The sequence below is a fragment of the Neophocaena asiaeorientalis genome, unplaced genomic scaffold (genome assembly GCF_003031525.2).
Source record: "Neophocaena asiaeorientalis asiaeorientalis breed wild unplaced genomic scaffold, Neophocaena_asiaeorientalis_V1.1 scaffold40, whole genome shotgun sequence".
NCBI lineage: Eukaryota > Metazoa > Chordata > Mammalia > Artiodactyla > Phocoenidae > Neophocaena > Neophocaena asiaeorientalis.
In genome coordinates, this window is record NW_020185335.1 from 4,297,835 (window position 1) to 4,322,743 (window position 24,909).

General features: G+C 39.4%; 1 pseudogene; it reads left to right on the forward strand.

Annotated features, from left to right (window-relative positions):
* The first annotated feature begins 2,673 nt into the window (after positions 1-2,673).
* LOC112393463 (ADP-ribosylation factor 1 pseudogene) overlaps positions 2,674-24,909 on the forward strand; it is a 54,411-nt pseudogene continuing 32,175 nt past the window's right edge.

Below are 24,909 nucleotides of genomic sequence, written 5' to 3' on the forward strand. Positions count from 1 at the left end.
ACCCAGAACACAGCTTAATTCTAACAAATAATTTAATTTAAGAAAACTATTTATTGAATCCTACTAAATTGTATTTTTTCCCATAGAGTACTGCCATATAAAGTTGAATTATCAAACTTAGCTTCCTATTACATCTAGCCTTTTGCCTCTAGGACTTTTCTACTCTTTTATCTGAAAGAAACAATCACACCTCAATTTTTTTATTGAACATATTTTACCTATAACTGATCAGAACACAGTCACCCTAGAAGCAGATTTATTTAGAGGACAGATACTAATCCAGTTACTGAGAAATGAAACTTGAATCAGTTTTTTTTTTTGGCTGCACCGTGCGTCTTGTGGGATCTTAGTTGCCTGACTAGGGCCCTCGGCAATAAGAGTGTGGAGTTCTAACCATGGACCACCGGGGAACTCCCTGATGAATCAGTTTTTAATCCTGATAAACTCTTTAACACATGTCGGCAGTGTCTGTAATTTTTTTTCTTGAGGTCGTTCATATTGTCAATATCTGCGCTATCTGTTTTCTCTTAGTGGAGATAGACTCTGATGAGGTGAAATATAAGGTGTTCCTGGAGAGACTACGCTCTAGTTACAAAGCAGAAGAATGGTCACTGCAAGCCCTTCCTTCTATTTCTGGCAGATGGCTGTGAGATCTCATAAACAGTAAGAACTACTTGTGACTTGATTTCTCCAGCTCTTAAAACGGGTGTAACATGTATCAAGATCCATCTTGTGCTGATAGAAACTTGCAGACAATATGCAAGAGTTAATTGACAATTTCTGTAGAAATTGTTCCCAAGTTTTGATGAAGATATTCTACTTCAAAATTTTATCCTTTTCTCAGATAATAAAACTGTGATCTTAAAGTGAGCTTCAATACAAAGCTTATTTTTATAAGATAAACTCCCACATAGCCTACATTTAATAAACTTTAAAAATAAAACTTTGTTCAAGTGAATAATTTTCTGTGGAAATCATGAAAAAGAGGCTTTTCAAAATGACTACTAAAATAATTATTACCTTTTGAGCTAGTATAATCATAGTGCTACTATGGTATAAAATGAAAAAAAATTGTGGCAAAAGCAATAATCATTTGTGCTTCCAATAATTGATCTAACAAAGATTTTACTAATGGAACAAAATGATTTAGAAAGTAGCTGCTTTAATATCAATCTCATTATTATTGCCATTATTATAACAGTAGAACATGCATTAACTAATAAATATGGCACATGATAGGTGGAGGAGACATTCTCTGGATGATGCAAAATGACTCTTCCAACACCCTTGGGTCATAATCACAGGCAGGCATAGTCTAGCTTTTAACTATCAGAGGATAACATGGGCTCCCTTTTGAATTGGTTAATGGCATGGTATTTGGAGAGTGAAAGAAGAACATGGATGACTACTTGGTTAGTTTTAGAATGGATTCATCCACTTGGAAGGGGGATGGATTAGGTGACTTGAAGAAAAAAAATCCCTTCCGATGTTGATATTCTATCATTCTAGCCTTTTTGGAAAGTAACTCATAGATTTGATCCCGGTACCTCAGGACTTTATATGCTATAGTAGACACGGAGATATGTACACATTGTTCACCCAGCGAACCTAATACATTTTCATCAATGCCTTTGTGGTTATGATGCTGCTTTTAAAAATACCAGCAAGTAAAAAGCAAGACTTATTCTATCTTGGTCTGTTGCCACAGTCCATATGTACTGCGAACATGGCTGCTGTTGTTACTGTCAGTGTCAGCTGGTGTGGGAAGGCCTAGACGCTCTGCCTTGGAGGTGAGAGACAGGAAAGGAGAAGCCAGGACATTGGCCGTGGCACAAGTAATAGTCATAAACCCCCTGATCACTCTCTGCTAGTTTTGATTAAACTGAGTGTTGATAGATTGATTAAGGTTCCTTCTAAACTTTCAGGACATCTGCTGCCGCCAAATGTTAGTGTCTCAGAGGCATTATGCAGTAATAGAAAATGGAAAACTGAAACTCTTCTTATTTCATATCCGGGAAGAGCAAGTAGATTTTATCTTTAACTTTTGTGCCTCCTACCTCTAAAACATCATTAAGTGCTATCTTGAAAAGGGCTTTTATTTATTTCCCACCATTATTAGAATACAGTGTAGAATCATTTACCAATAGGCCAGGGTCATTAATTTTAAAAAGTTCTACACCTCCTTATTTCTTAAAATCGCTAACTGCCAGCACTGTAGACTGGGAGAATGGGAAGAGAGAGGATTTTAAAGGAAGGTGGATGCTGTTCAGACTCCATGTCTACGGCTTACTAAATGTGGGACCTTGATAGAGTTAGTCTTTCTGACTCCTGTCTCCTCACCTATAAAATAAGGATACTACAACGTAGTTTATGGTGTTGTTATACTTGACATACAGGCAGTAGTAAATAAATGGTATGGAATGTGGGATTTGTTGTAGGGATTTGACCTTAGACAATTGAGAGATTGCATTGAAGAGTTTATATACAGTTATTGCTTCTGTGTGGCATGCTGCATCTTCAAGTCAGCAGGACTGGCAGTTGGGAAGAAAGATGGACAAGAAGTAGGGGAGAGTAAGCACAAACTGGAAACTAGAGGGATGGCCTGGAGCCCTCAGAGATGAAATGGAACCCACAGGGGTGTCTCACTGCTTCCAGGCCTCCCACTTCGATGAGATGGATGACTTGCTGGGGCAGCTGGCACCCGTCAGCACAGAGCTAAAGAGGCACCTAGTACAGGAGTGGGAGGGGCTGGAGGAGCCGTGGCCTGGTTGTTGCTTCATTCCAAGGTAAGCCAGCAGATTAGTGACAATGTGTGTGAGCTGCAGTCGTGCCTGGTGCCTTACAGTAGCCTTCTGACTATGAAACGAATGTAGTGGCTGTTTCCTTCCACCTTCAAATCTCATGTAAAATGTCTCTTGTGGCCCACATGAGTCTAGAACTATATAGGGAAGGGCATTCTGGCAGACACAGTTCCAGTGAGCCGAGTTGACACAAAACAAAGCCACCATAGTATCTATCGTTATTAAGAATTCTTCCCAGAAATTCTCTTAATCACTCAGCTCATTCTAATACCTTGTATGCAGTTACCATTCCAATTTCTCATAGTACTCAGAACGCCCACAGTGCAATCTCTGCCCTTCAATTTATCTCTATATCAGTGGTTCTCAACCAAGGTGATTTCGCCCTGAGGGGACATTGGCAATGTCTGGAGACAGTTTGGGGCTGTCATGACAGGTGAAGAGTGCTGCTGGCATCTAGTTGGTAGAGATCAGGGTTGCTAAGTGTCCAATAATGCACAGAGAGGCCGTCCCACAACAAAGAATTATCCAGGTCAAAACGTCAATAGTGCTGAGATTGAGAAAGCCTGGTGTGCAGTTCCCTTCTCATCTGTCCCTAATATTTCTCAGGAAGAAATTACTCACTTCTAAAGTCAGTTCCTTCACCTTTGCTTTTTTTATTGCCATCGACTCTTCAAGAACCCCATTCAGTCTCTTCTCTCTCTGTTTTTAACCTCACAGGCTTAACAGATTTAACAGATTAAAACAATCACATTTGCTTTTCCCCTTAGCTCTTGGAAATTACCATGCATTTACTACCTCCCTCTTTAATTAGCCAGCTCTCTAACTGAAGGATCCATGTTGGTTACTCATTTCCTCCGTACCTCTAGCCACCTGGTACCTCTCAGCAAAACTCTTTTAAGTTAGTAATGAGCTTATTCTGGCCAAATTTGTGGATTTTTTAAAAAGCAAAATTAATTGACTTTGCAGTTCATTTCGTTTCATTTCCTATATATACTGTCCTTAAATTCTCTCTCTTATCCCCCACTGAAATCATCATGTCAATATCATAACAAAACGTCTGTAGTCAACATCTCCAATGACTTCCAGGCTGGTAAGTACCATGGACACTTCTCATCCTCTTCTTACTTACCTTCTTAGCAGTACTTGACGCTTTTTTTTTTTTTTTTTGGCTACGTGGCATGTGGGATCTTAGTTTCCCAGCCCCGGATCGAACCCGTGCCCCCTGCAGTGGAAGCGCAAAGTCTTAACCACTGGACCACCAGGGAAGTCCCAGTACTTGACACTTTTGATCATTCCTTTTTTGAAGCGCTTTCTTCACTTGACTCAGCAGAAGTCCACGCTCTCCTGGTTTTTCTCCTATCACACTCCTTCTCAGTCTCCTCTGCTGCTCTCTTCTCCTCTTCTTGACCTTATAATTTTGGAGGCTCCCATGACTCACTCTTGAAACCTCTTCTATTTTGTATCTACAGTCCCTTCCTGATGACTTCCTCCAGCTTCGTGGCTTTAGATATTATCTGTATATTGATGACCCCAAATTTATTTTATTTTATCAAAAAATTTTTTTTGTTGAAGTGTAGTTGATTTACAATGTTGTGCCAATCTCTGTTCTACAGCAAAGTGACTCCGTTATACACATACAGGCATTCTTTTTTAAGAAATTTTTATTCATTTATTTTTATTTTTGGCTGAGTTGGGTCTTTTTTTTTAAAGATCTTTATTGGAGTATAATTGCTTTACAATGGTGTGTTACTTTCTGCTTTATAACAAAGTGCATCAGCTATACATATACATATATCCCCATATAGAGGTAGGCTTTCTCTAGCTGCGGCGAGCGGGGGCTAGTCTTCGTTGCGGTGCGCAGGCTTCTAATTGCAGTAGCTTCTCTTGTTGTGGAGCATGGGCTCTAGGCACATGGGCTTCAGTAGTTGTGGCATGTGGGCTTCAGTAGTTGTGGCTTGCAGGCTCTAGAGCACAGGCTCAGTAGTTGTGGCGCATGGGCTTATTTGCTCCACAGCATGTGGGATCTTCCTGGACCAGGGCCCGAACCTGTTTCCCCTGCATTGACAGGCAGATTCTTAACCACTGCACCACCAGGGAAGCCCTACATTCTTTTTTAATATTCTTTTCCATTATGGTTTATCACAGGATATTCAATATCGTTCCCTGTGCTATACATTAGGACCTTGTTGTTTATCCATTTTGTATGCAATAGTTTGCATCTACCAACCCCAAACTCCCAGTCCATCCCTCTCCCTTTCTCCCTCCCCCTTGGCAACCACAAGTCTGTTCCCTATGTCTATGAGTCTGTTTCTGTTTTGTAGATTGGTTCATTTGTGCCATATTTTAGATTCCACATATAAGTGATATCATACGGTATTTGTCTTTCTCTTTCTGACTTATTTCACTTAGTATGATAATCTCTATTTGCATCCATGTTGCTGCAAATGGCATTATTTCATTCTTTTTTATGGTTGAGTAGTATTCCATTGTATATATGTACCACATCTTCTTTATCCATTCCTCTGTCGATGGACATTTAGGTTGTTTCCATGTTTTGGCTATTGTGAACAGTGCTGCTATGAACATAGGGGTGCACGTATCTTTTTGAATTATAGTTTTGTCTGGGTATATTCCCAAGAGTGGGATTGCTGGATCATATGGTAATTTTATTTTTAGTTTTCTGAGGAATCTCCTTACTGTTTTCCATAGTGGCTGTACCAATTTACATTCCCACTAACAGTGTAGGAGGGTTCCATTTTCTCCACATCCTCTCCAGCATTTGTTAATTGTAGACTTTTTAATGATGGCCCTTCTGACTGGTGTGAGGTGGTACCTCATTGTAGTTTTTTTTGTTGTTTGTTTTGTTTTTTTTGGGGGGGGTATGTGGGCCTCTCACTGTCGTGGCCTCTCCCGTCGCAGAGCACGGGCTCCGGATGTGCAGGCTCAGTGGCCATGGCTGACGGGCCCAGCTGCTCTGCAGCATGTGGGATCTTCCCGGACTGGGGTACGAACCCGTGTCCCCTGCATCGGCAGGCGGACTCTCAACCACTGTGCCACCAGGGAAGCCCCTCATTGTAGTTTTAAAAATTAATTAATTAATTTTGGCCACATTGGGTCTTTGTTGCTTTATGCGGGCTTTCTCTAGTTGAGGTGAGCAGGGGCTGCTCTTCATTGCGGAGTGCCGGCTTCTCATTGTGGTGACTTCTCTTGTTGCAGAGCACGGGCTTAGGCACGTGGGCTTCAGTAGTTGTGGCACGTGGCCTCAGTAGTTGTGGCTCATGGGCTCTAGAGCGCAGGCTCAGTAGTTGTGGCGCACGAGCGTAATTGCTCCATGGCATGTGGGATCTTCCCGGACCAGGGCTTGAACCCATGTCCCCTGCATTGGCAGGCAGATTCTTTTTTTTTTTGTGGTACGTGGGCCTCTCACTGTTGTGGCCTCTCCTGTTGCGGAGCACAGGCTCTGGACGCGCAGGCTCAGTGGCCATGGCTCACGGGCCCAGCCGCTCCGCAGCATGTGGGATCTTCCCGGACTGGGGCACGAACCCGTGTCCCCTGCATCGGCAGGTGGACTCTCAAGCACTGCGCCACCAGGGAAGCCCCTCTTTGTAGTTTTGATTTGCATTTCTCTAATAATTAGTGATGCTGAACATTTTTTCACGTGCCTACTTGCCATTTGTATGTTTTCTTTGGAGAAATGTCTATTAAGGTCTTCTGCCCATTTTTCAATGGGTTATTTGTTTTTTTGTTGTTGAGTTGTATGAGTTGTTTGTATATTTTGGATGACCCCAAACTTAGAGCTGTAGTCTGGACCTAGGTGCTGATCTCTGGAATCCTATATTCAATTACCTTCCCAGAATCTCCACTTGCTTTTCCCAATGGAAATATCAACCTATTATGCTAAAAACTGGGCTCCTGGTATTTTCCTACATCTCAGGAAATGTCAACTTTATCCTTCCAGTTACCGAGACCCAATGCTTTGGAATAATCCTCAACCCTCTCTCTCACAAAGTGTATACAGTCAGTCAGAAAATATCATCGTTTCTGTCTTCAGCATATATTTAGAATCCAACCACTTTTCATCACTTGTAGTGCTGGACCGCCACATGTACTTCGCAGATCAATGCACCATTATCTCTCACCCAGATTGTCCAGTCCCCCAACTGTGCTCCCCTTCACTCATGCTTAATCCCTTCCCCACTAACGAAAGGTTCTCCAGCCAGACTGCTGGACTTCTCTCCAGAGTACGCTTTTGTAACAGTGAGTCTCCTAATTTTAACATCTTTTGCAATCTGGGCAGTCTGGGAATTTCCCAGATCAACAAGTCCTGTTCCTTTTGACTTAGTGATTCTTTCCTCAATATGTCTCTTTCCTCTAGCATTTTAGTACAAGCAGCAAGGAGAAGCCAGACTGTATCTCAAGGTTATGCTTGGGAATCTCCTCAGCTAATATCTGAATTCATCGCTTATAAGTTCTTGTTTCCCACAGAACTGTAGGTCACAATTCAGCGAATTTCTCTGCCACTGTATAACAAGGATTGCCTTTCTTCCATTTTCCACTAGGATGTTTCTCATTTCCTTTGAGACCCTTGAGCAGCACCTTTAATGTTCACATTCTACCAGTATTCTGTTTGTGACACTATACTTATTCTCCAAGATGATACAGGTTTCCTCTTTTGTGCTTCTCCCTTCTTTCTGCGCTCACAGCAGCATTGTCCTTAATGCTTATATTTCTGTCAGTAGTTTGTTTAAAGCAATTTAGGTTTTATCTATCATGTGCCTCAAAATTCTTCTATCCTTTGTCCATTACCAACTCCGAAGCCACTTCCACATTTTTAGGTATTTGTTACAGCAGTACCCCACTCCTTGGTACCAAAATCAGTACTGGTTTCCCTTGGCTGCTGTAACAAGTTACCACAATCTTGGTGGCTTAAAATAATATAAATTTATTCTCTTGTAGTTCTGGAGGCCAGGAGTCAGAAATAAGTATCACTGGGTCAAAATCAAGGTGTGGGCAGGGTTGTTCTCACCCTGGAGGCCCTAGGGGAGAATAATTTCCTTGTCTCTTCCAACTCCTAGTGGCTACTGGGCAATCCTTGGCTTGTGGCTGCATCACACTAGTCCTCAAGGCCAGGATCTTCAAATCTCTCGCTGCTCTGTCTTTACACTGCCTTCTTCTCTCTGTGTGTTGAATCTCCCTCTGCTTCCCTTTTCCTTGAGTAAGGCCAATTAGCAAACACAGATGATCTATGATATCTACCAACCCAGCTTTTAAACTCTCATGCCCATTGTTTCGGTGGAGTTGAGTTCAGACTGTCTCTCTTCCCCATTTCAATAGCCTTGAATAAAGCCTTCCTCACCTGCTTAACTTTGTCTGATGCAATTTTTGCCTTGACAGTGGTTTCAGATACTAACCATCACCCTTTAATCATTTCCATCAAGACGCTCCAATATGAATGCAAATGTGATATTACTTTTAGAGAAACTTATTAAATAACTCTTTATTTTCATTCCCCCTAAATTATGGCATGTTAATGCTAAGAAAAGCATGAGAGAATATGACTCTTGATCCCCTCTTGCTGGATATGTCCTCTTTTACCATCTCATTTTTATAAATTCCCTGATCAGTAACCTCGTTATGCTTATTTTTCCTCATTTTCAGCTGTTAAATGGTAATTAGAAAAAGATAAATATGTGACTTCCATGCAGATATAAAATGAATAATTATTAAAGATTTTATTTAACTCATGAATCAATGAGGAAATCAAGTAGATGTTTAACAGTTCAAAAGAAAATCCTGGCTTCTCCACAGTGACGGAGGGAGGTCAATTAACTCTCTTTGGACAGTGCAGATTTGTATAACTATAGATAAGAATTATTTTTCACTGCTATCAGTTATCTATAATTTAAAGAGATATAGAATAGCTGCCATAGAATCATAAACAGATAATATGGAGACATGCTATAGATAACACATAGTTTTTCCTTTGAAGCACAAAATTTTCCCTCCAGAGCCTTGATTCATTTTCCACTATTGACAGAGCTGCAGTATGAAAGTGCTGGAGAACTGTGAAAATTTCTCAGCATTAGGGTTTGGATAACTGTTTTATTCATAACAAGAAAAGGATACACGGTTAGAGTATTTTCAACAGAAGCAGCCAATGAGCCTGAGAAAGGATTTAGTGAAAGGACTGTTACATTAAAGGAGAATGAAGTTCAGACTCTCAAGATGGAAGGGAGCTTCAGCTTTTGTGCTACTGATACGTAAGGAAGGAGAAACATCAATTTGATCAGAGTGCACAAGATTTTTTTTATATTTGAAATGGAACTGGCCTGATGGATAGCCCCTGAGGCCTTTGAACCTCTGAAGTATGATTTTGCTTACAGACACCTAGGACCAAGATAATTGAGCCAGACAGTCCTGGGATGAGTCTGCAAAAGCCTGGGCAGAAGGTATGCTCGAAAGGGAAATTCAGTGGGCATGAGATGAAAGGGTGTTAAACTGTTTGGTGGTTCATCATGACCCCAAAAGTCCTCAATGCCAAGTTTCATCAGCCCTGAGTGATCTTTGCTCTCAGTTTGGTGTGCAACGTCATGTGGCATAAAGTAGTCATTGTTAAATGTCCTGCATCTTAGGGACAATAGGAACAATATGCAAATTAACCATGGGTAATGTTCCTGCCCATATACAATTATGGGTATTTAAAATTTTTAGATGCAAATTAAACCCAAAGTTCCTTGCAAATAGTGCCAATTTTCCTCCAAATAACATGTTGCAGAGATAGAATAATTTACCATAAGCGCCTGTACCAGCAACAGTAGCTTGGCACATATATAGATGCTATTCAATCAATGTGTGTGGTATTGACTGATTTGAAAAGCATCCAAGAACAGTTTCCATTTTTCTATGATAAAAAAAATTTGATGCTCAGTTATTGAAAAAGAAGTGCTGACTTCAAACAGAGTGGTTTGGCGTTGTGCTACTAACATGCATACTAACTACACCTTCACTTTTCCATCGTGTTCGTATATGTTAAATGTTGTTTACATCCTCTCCTTACAGGGGAACCAAAACATAGAACACAGGAACACAGCAGCAGCATAAATGTAAATAAACATGCGTTGTTTCATGAAAAAAAAAAATCCAGCCTGGGGAAACCTCTCCGCACGCTGTAGATGTTGGGTTACCTGGAACCTCATAGTCTCCAGATGTGTTTGTAATCATATGTATAATGTGCCTTGATTGCTAAGTAATAGGCCTATTGAAATGGGCAACATGGAAATAAAACACACTGACCTCTGATTATAGAGAGACTATGAACTACTTCTCATAAACCACAAGTGTATACAGAACGGTGGTTTCAAAGTTGATCTTCTGTAGCAGTTTCTGCTCTTTCTTCTCTTCCTCTTCCTTCATGTGGACGTAAGTAGTCTGTGGAGAGCGGAATAGGAGATAACACAATACAAAATTAAAAAAAAACAAACTAATACAATGTGAAATATTGAAAGAGAATATTCTAAATATGCAAGTGGTTACTTATCTGAATTTGAACCACAGTGAATAAACAAATCCTTCAGAAAATAGGAACACATTAGGGTACATTTTGAAACCAAGACTGGAAGATTGTATATCACATTATGCTCATGGTCTTTGGGTGGTAGCTGTTTTCTTTAAAATAATTTATTGTAATCTACTTCATAAAACTTAATTAAAAACTTACTTTTATTTATTTATTGGCTTTAATTTTTATTTTTATGATTTTTTAAAACTTCTTTATTGGAGTGTAATTGCTTTACAATGGTGTGTTAATTTCTGCTGTATAACAAAGTGACTCAGCTATACATATACATATATCCCCATATCTCCTCCCTCTTGCATCTCCCTCCCACCCTCCCTATCCCACCCTTCTAGGTGGACACAAAGCACCAAGCTGATCTCCCTGTGCTATGTGGCTGCTTCCCACTAGCTATCTATTTTGCATTTGGTAGTGTATATATGTCCATGCCACTCTCACTTCGTCCCAGCTTCTCCATCCCCTTCCCCCTGTCCTCACGTCCATTCTCTACATCTGCGTCTTTATTCCTGTCCTGCTCATAGGTTTTTCAGAACCTTTTTTTTTTTAGATTCCATATATATGTGTTAGCATTTGTTTTTCTCTTTCTAACTTACTTCACTCTGTATGACAGTCTCTCGGTCCATCCACCTCACTACAAATAACTCAATTTCATTTCTTTTTATGGCTGAGTAATATTCCATTGTATATATGTGCCACATCTTCTTCATCCATTCATCTGTCGATGGACACTTAGGTTGTGTCCATGTCCTGGCTATTGTAAATAGAGCTGCAGTGAACATTGTGGTACATGACTCTTTTTGAATTATGGTTTTCTCAGGGTATATGCCCAGTAGTGGGATGGCTGGGTAGTATGGTAGTTCTATTTTTAGTTTTTTGAGGAACCTCCATACTGTTCTCCATAGTGGCTGTATCAATTTACATTCCCACCAACAGTGCAAGAGGGTTCCCTTCTCTCCACACCCTCTCCAGCATGTATTATTTGTAGATTTTTTGATGATGACCATTCTGACTGGTGTGAGGTGATACCTCATTGTAGTTTTGATTTGCATTTCTCTAATGATTAGTGATGTTGAGCATCCTTTCATGTGTTTGTTGGCAATCTGTATATCTTCTGCCCATTTTTGGATTGGGTTGTTTTTATGATATTGAGCTGGATGAACTGCCTGTATATTTTGGAGATTAATCCTTTGTCAGTTGCTTCGTTTGCAAGTATTTTCTCCCATTCTGAGGGTTGTCTTTCTGTCTTGTTTATGGTTTTCTTTGCTGTACAAAAGCTTTTAAATTTCATTAGGTCCCATTTGTTTACTTTTGTTTTTATTTCCATTTCTCTAGGAGGTGGGTCAAAAAGGATCTTGCTGTGATTTATGTCATAGAGTGTTCTACCTATGTTTTCCTCTAAGAGAAAAACTTACTTTTTTCTTTGTTAAGACGGACATTTAAAAATTTTCATAATGAGGCACAAAAGTTACAGAAGGCTTTTGAAATCTGTGCTGAAGTGTCATTTCCAGTTTTGCTTTCATAATACATTTATATATTATATAATCATAAATATGTATGATATATATGAGTTTTAATACTTTTTATTCTATTGAGTGACTTAAAAATATTTTTATACCTTTATTACTTAATATATTGATGTTTTGTGATATCATAAAAAATATTCCAATGTAGTATTTTAGAATTATAGTTTAATTCCAAATAAATTATACATACATCCGTGGAATATATATGTTTATAAATATAGACTATGTATATATAATTGGAATATATTCATACATGCATATTTGTGTATAGAGAATCATGTGTATGTATATATATATAATCACTTTCTTCTTCTGTTATATATATAAAATCACTTTCTTCTTCTGTTATTAGGCATTAGTTTGATTTAAATATATTTATTATTAAGAGTAATGTTATACAAGCAGAGTGATGTGACTTTATATTCTTCTTCTTCAATATACAGTTTCTTTTCACTTATTCAAGTGTATAATACTTTTCAGATAATCATCTGAATTTTTACTTCATAAAGGATGCATTCTACCTTAATTGATTCTTAAGCAACCAAAAATCCTTGAACACTTTCTGAATAAGTAATCTATCTATCCCATTATCATCTCAAAAGAAACCAGTAATACTTCTCCCACATATTCTATTATTGTCAGTTTTTATTAATCATACTCTAGACCATTTGGAAATTATCATTTATCTGTTACTTTAAAATTAAATTCATTGCATTCTTTTTCTCAGCTTTTTATCAAGTTGATACAGAGCTCAGCTATGTGCCTCTCTAGTTTCTGCTAGAAAGTGTAAGAGGATGACAGCAAGAAGAGTTGGTTTATTTATTGCAGGATCTTTAGGAGAGCATATTATGAAAGGCAGAAAACACAGCAACCAGAACTCTGGTTTCTAAGCCAAACTCTGTCAGATGGAAAGCCCTTGTACACAGCAAGAGATGTATCTGATGAATCAGCAGCTGAGCTGAAATGAGGCTTGAATAGACCAACCACTTGAGGTAACTCTTTATTAGCCCTCCCTGTTAAGAAATGATAATATGGGACATCTAGCTGTCGAGAAGTCTCTAGACCACTTCAGAAACTCCCTTCCCATATTCAGTGACTCATCCTAAATATAGGCTTGCCTTCTATCTAGTTGAGATGAGAAAAGAAAAGGAGGTTCTTATAGCTTTGACTTCAGTAGGTTATCAAAAAGGATATCAATAGGTTATCCTAGTAGGAAGTCTCCAGTTCCCTGAAAATCTATAAGAAATAACATTTAAATTCATTGAATTTATCTACCTCGTATAGAACATTGAGTTTAATGAGCCATTAGTCTTGTTTTGGAAATAAAGGAATATCTCTCCCTTACAAAGCTTTTGTAGAAAACTGTTTTCCTATGTGTCCACATATTATGAAAATCCAGATTTGAGATTCAAATAGAAGTGTTTCTTCCCTGGATACCCAGAGACTCACCGCCTTTTACAGTGTAACTCTGAAAGTTTATGCTTCCTTCCTGAAGGCAGCACTCTTGTCTGAGCAGAACACATGTTGGCAACTGACGGACACCTTAAAGACTCCCTTGACATATTTGACAGGAAAATCATACCAGCCCTTTGGTAGAGAGAAGGGGAAAGTCATTCTAGCAAGAGAATGACAGCTATTTTGATCAAGGGGTTTGGTGTTTGATCTCTGCATGTATCTGCTTGGATCTGAAGAGGAGAAAGTGTATGATGAGAATGTTGGGAAAGCAAAGGTCCCAGGATTGTAGACAGACTTCTTCAGATATTAGTAAACTAATTTTTACTGAAAATTAGAATAGTGTAATCATAAAGAAATAAATCCCCAGGCAAGAAACATGTCTCTTTCCAAGATTTTTGTGTTCAGCTGAGCCACAGTTAACTCTGAGGTGTCCAATATTGAGGAGTGAGGGTCTTTTCCTCTTAGAGTTAGTTATACTGATAGTTTATTTAAATTTTTAATCTAATTGTGGGTTATAGAATTTGGGGAGAATGGGTAGTCTTCCATACTAGGGAAAATATTTTGCAATATCCCCAAAGAGCAGATATATCACCAAACTTAACTGAGGGACTTGGAAATGTAGAAGAATATCTAAGCAAACATGAGATCCAACACAAGACAGAAAAACTGCCTTTATCTGCCAAGGAAATTAGGTGAGGTCATCTTAAATCCTCGACAGAAAGATGTTCTTGTGGGTAAAGCTAGAGAAAAAGCCTATTCACAAAAAAAGGCCATGGCATGCAGTATTATTTAGCTCTCCTTGTCTGGTGGAATATTTGAATTTATCATGTTGAATTTTCCCTTATCTAATATGAACAATTATAATAAGATTTCCAAGGAGGAGCTCTGAGTCCAAATATCATTGTTTAATAAGTCTTTGTCCAATAACAAGTAAATTATCACTGTATTTAATGTTATATCAGTTTGAGTTTTAAAAAGCAATCTGAGGGCTTCCCTGGTGGCGCAGTGGTTGAGAGTCTGCCTGCCGATGCAGGGGACACGAGTTCGTTCACTGGTCTGGGAAGATCCCACACGCTGCGGAGCGGCTAGGCCTGTGAGCCATGGCCGCTGAGCCTGCGCGTCCGGAGCCTGTGCTCCACAACGGGAGAGGCCACAGCAGTGAGAGGCCCGCGTACCGCCAAAAAAAAAAAAAAGGAAACTTACTTGGCAAACAATATGATTTGAGCTGGAAGACTATTTTCTTATGTTAGAAATCAATAAACTAGTTCTGTCCAGTAGAACTTTCTACAATGACGGAAATATTCTATAATACAGTGGCTACTGAATACTTAAAATGAGAATAGTATGACTGAAGAAGTGAATTTTATTTTTCACTTTTAATTAATATAAATTTGAATTTAAATAGCCACATATGGCTGCCATATTAGAGAACACAGCTATGGACGGTTAAAATTAAGATGCTAAAAGAAGGTTGGATCATTAGATGTTTAGAAGATTATTTACAAATTGCCATTATAAAATGCCAGAGTGCATTAATGAGAGTACAAATAAGGCTGAGAAATGATGACATTCTTTTTAAAACATCTTAGCATAGAATCTGTATGGTATTTCATGATTATCAAATCTCAGACCGTCAGCCAAGAAACATGCTATACAAACATTTTATTTTTATTTTAAATTAATTAATTTAAAATTTTGGACAATCATAGAAATGGTATCAATGTCTTGCCCAATGTCCCCTTTCCGATTCTGGCTTATTCTTTTTGGACCATGTTAATGTCAGAATCTTTCTCTCGTCGTTCTTTGAACCCTCAGAGTCTGACAGAAGGTCTATCACGTAGGGGTTGGAATTTATATATACCGAATTTATATATACTGAATAGTTGAAAGTGTGTTAGTTGTCTGTGCGTTGCCCAGTCTATGGTTCTTCAAGGCAAGCCCCTCAACATCTGTCTCTAGCACAGTGAATAGTACAGAGCAGGTAGCAGTAAATGCTTGTGAACTGACTGCTAGACTTTGTACCTGTTTATTCCTTTAATTCTTATCTAGAAAAGCTAAATGGAAATTATATGTATGATACGAATATGAATATATATAAAAATGCTTTCACTTTTGTGTGAGCCAGAAAAGTTCAGTTGGAATCTCTCCCCTCTGTTGACTTCCCGGCTTAGTCTTCTGCATGTTAAATGCTAAATTTATTGCTAAGAGCTATGAGTCTTATGTGCTTGGAAGAAAAGTGGATTTTCTGGAATGAATACATAAAGTCTAAGGAAATGCATACATTTAAAAATGTGACTTGCAAGTTGCCTCCAGTTAGAAGGAAAAGCAGCCTTGCCCATCGTTGAATTGACCCTTTATAGTGAAGCAGCATCTGCCTGATCATCTTTTCCTTAGTCCTTGGCATACCTCTCACTAGAAAGGGCTTTCTTTTCTTTTCTTATTATATTTTTTGAGGTGGTGGCATGGACCGGCAGAACTCTCAGAAAGAGGTTGGTGGCTTTAGCCTTGTAGAAATGAGCAGCGAGGGTGGCCTAGTACACTGAGATGTGCCAACGGAATGTTGTGTCAGGGCTCTAGTTATGTGGGGATCCTCACCTTGTGTGTCACACAAAATTCCCTCATGCCCTCTTGGGGCTCTTGGGGGGCATTCTACTCTAGAATCTCTGAAATAACAGGATGACCTTCTTGTGAAAGGAAGGGAGGACAGTGACTGTCGAGCGGCTGCTCAGCTTCCTTGCGGGTTGCACTCACTTTAACCAAGTTGAACTTTGGTTAGCTTTTTCATAAGTAATTCTTTGAAGAATTTGAGAGCTATGGTTCTTCTGTGTGCTGAATGCAATCCAGGGTGGTTTGATTTAAAGAGAATGTCAGGGACTTCCCTGGTGGTGCAGTGGTTAAGAATCCGCCTGCCAACGCAGGAGACACGGGTTCGAGCCCTGGTCCAGGAAGATCCCACATGCCACGGAGCAGCTAAGCCCATGCGCCACAACTACTGAGCCTGCGCTCTAGAGCCCGTGCTCCACAAGAGAAGCCACCACAGTGAGAAGCCCGCGCAGTGAAACTAAGAGTAGCCCTGCTTGCTGCAACTAGAGAAAGCCTGCTCACAGCAGTGAAGACCCAATGCAACCAAAAATAAATTTATAAAAAAATAAAGAGAATGTCAATGGTTGGTCATTTCCTAAGAATCAAAGGTGCTTTATCCCTGTGCTTTATGTGTTTTGGTGGCCATAGAAAGCATACGTTGTTCTAGGATCACTTGCCCTGAGAGAAGCCAGCTGCTGTACCAGGAGGACACTCAAGCAGAGTACAGGAAGTGAGGTACTAGACTTCCTGCAAACAACCAGTAGCACTTGCCATCCATGTTAGCGAGTCACCTTGGAATTGGTTCTCCAGCCCCATTTAAGCCTTCATATTATTGTAGTCCTGGCCAACAAGTCATCTGCAACCTTATGAGGGACCCTGTGTCAGAAATACCCATTCAGGTTGTTCTGAATACCTTACCCATTAAAATTGTAGATTTTCCACTTCTTGTCATGTTGAAGTAAGCAGTACTAGATTTGTCCTCTTGCTGTAAAGAAGTTAAAAACTGGAAAAACGTATGAAATAACAGTTTTCATAAATTGGGCAATAGGCAGTGAAGGACTGTGATCCAGGGAAATGGAAAATAAATGATGTGAACACTACAGTTGTTCTGGCTACAATCGCCTGGAAATCCTTAGTGGACCATGGCATAGGAAAGGCTAACCCAGGCAGAATTCAGCATTCTCACTGAGTTGAGAAGACATGAGAGATTAGAGTTTTGGGAGAATGAAGTGGGTGGAATTTGCAGGGCAGAGTACTAGAGAAGAGGGAATCCTATAGAAAATGGTTCCAGAAATCAGAAGAGGAGTCCTCTTGAATCTGTTTCTGAGTACTATGTAGGATGAATATGTATATGTAGGATGAAACTCCATGAGGCAACACAAAGAACAACAACTTTAGAACTCACGCAGTGCTGGGAGACAAGTTCCAACCAGCCAGAGTAGAGAAATCTCTTTGAAACCTGGGTGATTATTCAATAGAGATGGCTGAAAGGTTAGGCCTTAATAGTGAGGCTAACTTAGTCCTAGAATAAAGGCTAATTCAGCCCTAATAAAGCTTAAAAATAAACTGATCTGAAAGTTACTCAACTGCTTGCCCAAATTTCAACACTCAGTCTGACACTCAACAACATATCACTTAAAATCTAATAAAAAATTATGAAACATGCAAAGAAATGTATACATACTAAAATCAATATATAATCATATTATCCATAATAAAATGTACAGTTATATATATTTTATATAGGTGTGTATATAAACATGTATACATACATGTATATGTGTGTATATATTTTTTATATATAAAACATTATGGTTAACTAAGAGAAAATCAGGCAATAGATATGTACTTAGAAATAGCAAAGGTGATGAAATTAGCTCAAGGGCTTTAAAACAGTTATTTTATTTATTTATTTATTATTTTTGAGTGTGTTGAGTCTTTGTTTCTGTGCGAGGGCTTTCTCTAGTTGCAGCAAACGGGGGCCACTCTTCATCGCGGTGCGCGGGCCTCTCACTGTCACGGCCTCTCTTGTTGCGGAACACAGGCTCCAGACGCGCAGGCTCAGTAGTTGTGGCTCACGGGTCTAGTTGCTCCGTGGCATGTGGGATCTTCCCAGACCAGGGCTCGAACCCATGTCCCCTGCATTGGCAGGCAGATTCTCAACCACTGCGCCACCAGGGAAGCCCTATAACAGTTATTTTAAATCATTATGTTTAAAATCTTCCCTTTAGACATAATTAGGAAAGGAATGGAAGATATAAAAATAAACCACGAACTGATGAACATAAAAAGACAGTATGCAAAATGAAAATTTTACTGGATGGAACCAAGAGCAGCCATTGAAAAGGGAAAGATCAGTGAACCTGAAGATGTACAAAAAGAAATTGTATAAAATGAAGCACAGAGAAAAGTAAACACATAAGAAAAGAACAGTGATTGGTCTTAGTGATTTGTGGGACAATATCAAATGTTCTAAATTACATTTAATTGCTGTTGTGGAAAATATGGAATCAGAAAAATTTCTAAACAATGACAGAAAAATTTCCAAAATTAATGAACTCTATAAACCCACAGATCTAAAAGTTTTCAATGAACCCAGCCAAGCTAGGTAAATACAGAAAAAGAAAACAAATGGAGCCACATCATAATAAAATTTCTGGAAACCAGTGCTTAAAAAAATGTCTTAAAAGCAATCAGAAATAAAAGATACATCACATATTGGGCAGAGAAGATAAGAATAATTTCAGATGTCTACTCAATAACTATTTAAGTCAAAGGACAATGGAATTGTTAACTTAGAATGTTAAGTTGGCCAAAAATAAAAAATGAAGGCAAAATCCTTTTTAAAGACAAATATGTATAGAATTTGTCACCAGCAGACCTGTACTACAAGGAATATTAAAGGAAGTTCTTCAAGGATAATAGAAACAATACCAGACGGAGAACTGTATCCACACAAAGATGCCAAAAAAATGAGTGAAATTGATGCACAAAATGATGGTGATTCCTCACTAACAGTGACAGAAGCGGAAACTAAAACAACTGATTCTACTTTTATCAGTGAAGTATTGTAATATACATTTACTCTAATTGAGTAAAGCACAAAATAGTTACCCACGAAAATGAAACAACAACAAAAAGAGTAAGCATGCACTCACTGAATTCAGACAGCATGAGGAGAGTGAAAAGTGACTGGAGAGAGAGCCTACCTACAGGACACTCCTTCTGCCAGTTCAGTCTGCTCATCTACTCAAAGTACTTGCTGAAAAATGACAAAGCTCGGAAAGTTTCAGAAATAAATGGGATATCTGAGTTTTTACTCCTCCCCAGATGAGACATTTTCAGGAGAATTCAGTTGCTACTATGCTCTCTCTACAGGGTATGTGGTGTGTGGTATCTATGTGTGCTTTGACTTTTTCTTACTCCTTTGGTTCAATATCTCTTTTAATTTTTTATTTAAAAAATTTAAAATTGAGATATACTTGACATATAACATTGTGTAAGTTTGAGTACCACATGTTGATTTGATACATTTATGTATAGCAATGTGATCACTACCACAACATTAGCTAACATCCCTATCACATCACATAATTACCATTTCTTTTTCTGTGGTGAGAACAATTGAAATCTAGTCTCTCAGAAACTATGAAGTTTATGATACAGTATAGTTGACTCTAATCTCTATGCTGTGCATTAAATCTCCAGGATTTATTCATCTACTAGTTGCAAGTTTGTACCCTCAAACAACATCTCCCCAATCCCCCAACCCCCTAACCCCCACAACCCAGCTGCTGGAAACCACCATCTTACTCTCTGTTTTTAACAAGGTCGGCTTTTTAAAATTCCACATCTAAGTGATATCATACAGTGTTTATCTTTTTCTGTCTGACTTACGCATAATGCCCTCACATTCCATCCATGTTGTCAAAAATGGCAGGAAATCTTGCTTGTGTAAACTGTGTCCACCAAGCTCCTTCTGTGATTGGTTTTCACATTGTGTCTTGCTGTTGTTTGTGAGTATTTCCCCTGTCCTGGCTGGACAGGATACGTCCATGTTGTCCAAGAGCCCTTCAGAGCTCTTCAATTAATTAACAAGATTCATAAATCTTTTCAGAGTTGCCTAGCAACATGGCACTCACTCAGCTCTCCACTGACCTGGGCAAGAGGTGGCAAGGGCAGGAAGGAGCTAGCCCACATACAAGGTCCTTTCCCTCTTGATCAGCACCGCTTATTAAGGGCAACTAATTTTTTTTAATATAAATTCATTTATTTTATTTTTATTTATTTTTGGCTGTGCTGGGTCTTCGTTGCTGTGCGCGAGCTTTCTCCAGTTGCGGCGAGCCGGGGCTACACTTTGTTGCAGTGTGCAGGCTTCTTATTGTGGTGGCTTCTCTTGTTAAGGAGCACGGGCTCTAGGTGCGTGGGTTTCAGTAGCTGCAGCATGTGGGCTCAGGAGTTGTGGCTCCCGGGCTCTAGAGTGCTGGCTCAGGAGTTGTGGCTCCCGGGCTCTAGAGCACAGGCTCAGTAGTTGTGGCGCATGGGCTTAGTTGCTCGGCGGCATGTGGGATCTTCCTAGACCGGGGCCCAAACCCGTGTCCCCTGCGGTGGCAGGCGGATTCTTAACTACTGTGCCACCAGGGAAGCCCTAAGAGCAGCTAATTTTCGAGGAAAGATGAATATGAATTAGGAATCCTGGCTTAACTATCTCTCTAGGAAGAGAAAATCCATTTTGATAAGAAGCCTGTATTTATAAATACTAAATTGAAATATTTGGTGGTAGTTCTAGATGTGATATTTTCCTGGTGATTTCTAAAGACCACAACAGGTATTTAATAAGCTTCAATCATTCCAGACACTTTCCCACAAGCTACGTGGAGAATATGAATCAGGCGAGTCTGCTGGGCACAGCTCTTGTTCTGGGGGTGAGCTTCAGAATGAGATTATTATTGCAAACAGAGAGGAAGGAGTGAAAAAGAGCTGCAACTGGAAATGAGAGTTTCTTGAATAGGCTAATCCAAGGTGCATGATGTTGCATGTATGCAGTCAAGCGTTAAATTTTTACATTTCCCGACTGTGTAAACAGGAAGGAAAATCTCTTTATGTGGTAGCAATGATGCCGTGATGTCTCGTTTTGTGACATAACAAACCCACTGGGCTGACACACTCATGGCTTCAAGCACTCCTCCTCTGCAGGCGCCTCTCAGCTCCCAGCTCAGAGCTTACAGTTGATCAGAGAACGGCAGCACAAGGCCCCTGGGTGGTAGCTCCTTGTCCAGCCACTAACTAAGGATGTCCAAAACCAACCTTGTTACCTCTTCCCCCAGTGCGGCGGCTCCTGTTTCCGGTCACAGGGGTCACAGAAGTCTCCTTTGATCTCTCTGTTTCCTCTCGCCCCACCTCCTGCCTTTTGTTTTACAATGTGCCTTACCCGAGGAACGCTTCCCATTCCTACTTCTATCCCCCAAGGCATAAGTAGTGTCCTTACACTTGGATTATTACATCCACGCACACCACTGGTGTGTGTTTGTGTGTGTTTGAGGTGTCTCCATCTAGGCTCTTGTGGGTAGACTCTGAAATGCCCTTTGCTTTTCCTACCTAGCTTAGGCGTAGGTAGGAAGTGCTAGGCACAGCAGATATACAATGCCATTAATTAAATAAACTGCCATGGAAATATGAAGACCTGCTCAAAACAACTCAGAATATTTAAGAAGAAAAATTATATGAGAGAGAGAATTGCTGTTAATACAGTTTCTTGAAAAGGTGCTCTTTGCCTAGTTTGGTCCACCCTGGGTACCCGTATCCCACTTTATCATAGATAACATCCACTGTCTATTTTAAAAAGCATGGATGAAGTTTTTAAAGGAAGATTTTATGATGATGTTGAAATAATTTCTTTAGAGTTTGTGAACCTTCTTACAATACGAATCATAGTAATAATTATCGTGTGTAGAGAATTTATTCTGAATCTACTTATACTTAAAGTTAACTTGATGAATGATTAAAAAAATTTGTCGGGACTCCCTGGTGGTCCAGTGGTTAAGACTCTGCGCTCCCAATGCAGGGGGCCCGGGTTCAATCCCTGCTCAGGGAACTAGACCCCACATGCAAGCCACAACTAAGAGTTCCAATGCTGCAACTAAAGATCCCAAATGCCTCAGCGAAGATCCCGTGCGCCACAACTAAGACCCAGCGCAGCCAAATAAATAAATATTAAAAAAAAATTTGTTTATACTAATGTCTTTGCTGATCTATAATATGCATCACAAAATGCTGATCCTTTACTTGTTAGCTCAGGAAACATTTCAGTTTGGCTTGGCCCTGCTTCTGTCTTGCTCTTCTAAAGACTTTTCCTGCATTAAGAGGCAGAAAGCATAGCTTACTGGTGGATTCAGATGGAGAATGTATCCTACATTGTGCTGCTTTGCTACTCTCCCTGTGACTGTACTAGCTGAAGGATGCTGCTTTTTTGTATCACGTTATAGCCACAACAAATTTATTGGTGGAGAAATTTTACTTAACATTTATGGGGAACTATTTAAAGCAATCACAGCCTTAGATTAGTTGATTCACTCTAATACTGTCCACAGTATTTTGTAATAACTATCAATGATGTGGTGTGGCTTTGAGAGGTGTGTTTAGAGTTCTGTCCAAGTTCCAGCTTGAGATGTAGGGGTGAAGGATCAAGGTTTAGAGGAGTCAGAATTGCTACTTTTTATTTTTTGTTTTTAGGAAGGCAGATTTGGGTACCTGTGTCTCTGAGTCCTCCCCAGTAAAGGTTTTCCGTGACAGCACCTCTTTTCATTTCATTTTCTTTAAGGAGCAAGGTGGAGGAGTCACAGAGTCTCAATTCCTTAAAACTGAGGACAACATAAAACACAAGGAATGGAAATATTTTCTCAGAGGTAGAGAGAATATCTTTGAAGAGCGAGGGAGTGCTGTTCTGACTCAGTGTGTACCAGGAGACATTTTCTCCTACCCAACTTGCCACAAAATTCTCCTTATCACTTAACTGTTAACCGTTTATCAGCTGATGGTGGGATTGTAAGTCTAAACCTATTTTATACTCCTGCAAGCTATGCAAAGCATTGCACAAGTACAGGTGGTCGTTTTTAAAAGAAAAAGGAGTTAATAGAATTCTTGACTCCCATTAACATATTTTATACATTTATTTATTTATTTTTGGCTGCATTGGGTCTTCATTGCTGTGCGCAGGCTTTCTCTAGTTGCGGCGAGCGGGGGCTACTCTTCGTTGTGGTGCGCAGGCTTCTCCTTGCAGTGGCTTCTCTTGTTGTGGAGCACGGGCTCTAGGTGCACAGGCTTCAGTAGTTGTGGTGCACGGGCTTACTTGCTCTGTGGCATGTGGGATCTTCCCGGACCAGGGATTGAATCCATGTGCCCTGCATAACCACTGCGCTACCAGGGAAGCCCTCATTAACATATTTTAATGCTCTACCTTTAGTCAATAGGTTTTCTTTAAGGTTGACTCAAATCCTTCTTGCTGGAATAGAAAACAATTGTCACTGGTCATAGATTAGAGAAGTGCCAACCAGCATATATATCTGTGACTATATATATGATGTATACATTTTAGGCTGATTAATCATCCTTTTTTCAGCCCTCCATTGCCACTTCAGAAACTCGTGTTAATCTTTCTTATAAATAACATCTTGCGCTTAACACCATGTCTTTCTTTAAGTTATCCGCATATCACACCCGTTGTTGGGCTGTGAATTGGAAGGGAGTCTGAGTCATGAAGTCATTCTGAGCTTGCGTTTCTCAGAACTCCCCAGGTTTTTCCATTCTTTGTGTCTAAAGCCATTTCCCCATCTCTTATGTTATATTTGTGCAGCTTTTTTTCTTCCTAAAGAGATTACATCCACATCTGTTTCTATTAAACACCATTCTGCTTATCTTTCCTTTTCTCCAAATTGTCAAGGGCTCGTCTTTCTTCTTAATTCTGTGTCCTAGCCCCGTCCTGTGGAGATTTATCTAATACCTGCACTGAGGAAATATCTTATTAAAATATAAATAGATTGTCAACATCCCAAACACATTCGAATCATCCAAATTTGGCTATTTATTTGTTGGGTTCATGTTTCTATTTCTTAAAAAAAGTATTTAAAAATAAATAACAACTTTAATTAAATGTGGTTATTACATGGTAGGGGGCGGGCAAGACATTTGGAAGTTAATGTATAATTGTTATTATGGAATAGTTATCTGAACAATAAGATTAAAAATTTATATTCCTTTCCTTACATTTTAAGGAAAAGAGCCTTTCATATTTGTTTGAGAATAAAAATGTTTTAAATTTTCACACCTGAGCATTTTGTCCTTTTTCATTGCTTTAAACGACTCTGAATCCGGTTTTGACACATGCAGAATAGAAGTGTGTCTTCTCTCCCGACTCCACTCTTGTGATGCATGTCTTCTATTAATAGCGATAAAATTCTGGAAGTGAGAACTTGAGACTTGGCTCAAATTGCTTCAGAAATATGGCTGGTGAAACTCCAGTATTTAGTTTATATGACAATTTTCAAGGTAGCACAAAATTAATCAAGTGATATGACTCAAAACACTGTGAGTGTTAATTAATGGATGGTCTACAAAAATAATTTGGAGATAAAAAGGCTATACAATGGAAAAGTATTAGTATAGTGATGACTGCTATACTAATAAAAGTCGTATAGAAACTATTTTTATAGCCATCTTTTGCTCTTTCTAGTGCTTTCATTCTCCTTATCTAAGACCTCATGTCATACTGTACTTGAATCTCCAGTTATCCAGGACTTGGCTTCCTCTGCTTTTGGAACCTGTGCAGAAGATGAGTAGTGACTCTAGAAGGGGCTGGTTGGAACCGGGGCTGAGGATGAGGACGCTGGCAAGCTGCCACTCAAGAGAAGATGCACGGAGTCTTGCAGATCAGAAACAGACTACAGCAGGAGGTAAAAATGTGAAATAATTTACATAT